Source organism: Octopus bimaculoides, chromosome 9, assembly GCF_001194135.2.
Source record: "Octopus bimaculoides isolate UCB-OBI-ISO-001 chromosome 9, ASM119413v2, whole genome shotgun sequence".
Classification (NCBI taxonomy): Eukaryota; Metazoa; Mollusca; class Cephalopoda; order Octopoda; family Octopodidae; genus Octopus; species Octopus bimaculoides.
In genome coordinates, this window is record NC_068989.1 from 17,261,751 (window position 1) to 17,262,454 (window position 704).

Below are 704 nucleotides of genomic sequence, written 5' to 3' on the forward strand. Positions count from 1 at the left end.
ATAGATAGATAGATAGATAGATAGATACTCTCACACACACACACACACACACACACACACACACACACACACACACACACACACACATATATTTGTAACAAAGTGCTAATGTTAGTAAATGAGAAAATTAAGGAACTAAATTCTATATACTTTAATGCTCCATACAGTAAGTATAACTGCTTGTATTAAAGTTGCTAAGCTTTTCCTAAACATTATAGGTAAATATTTTCTCGTAGACATTTAATACTATAAATCCTTTAATAGCAATATTGTATAACTTCATCATAAACATCGCAGTTTCTTAAACAGTATGAGCAGAAAGTCCTTCTCTTTACATACATGCAAACTACTGCTCATCTGTGTGTTGGTAATAGCGTTCATATCTGACTTCTCATTGGTATGTGTCTTTCTGTGGAGGCGAAATAGCCCAGTGGTTAGGGCAGTGGACTCGCGGTCAAAGGATCGCGGTTTCGATTCCCAGACCGGGCGTTGTGAGTGTTTATTGAGCGAAAACACCTAAAGCTACACGAGACTCCGGTAGGGGGTGGTGAAGAACTCTGCCGTACTCTTTCACCAGAACTTTCACTCTTCATGTTTCTGTTGTACCTGTATTTCAAAGGGCCAGCCTTGTCACACTCTGTGTCACGCTGAATCTCTCCGAGAACTACGTTAAGGGTACACGTGTCTGTGGAGTGCTCAACCAC

General features: G+C 40.2%; 1 protein-coding gene across 1 annotated transcript in view; it reads right to left on the minus strand.

The window, feature by feature from the left end:
• The window catches only part of LOC106872607 (uncharacterized), a 52,519-nt gene that overhangs the window by 32,175 nt on the left and 19,640 nt on the right, over positions 1 to 704 (minus strand). The gene's annotated exons all lie outside the window — the stretch shown is intronic.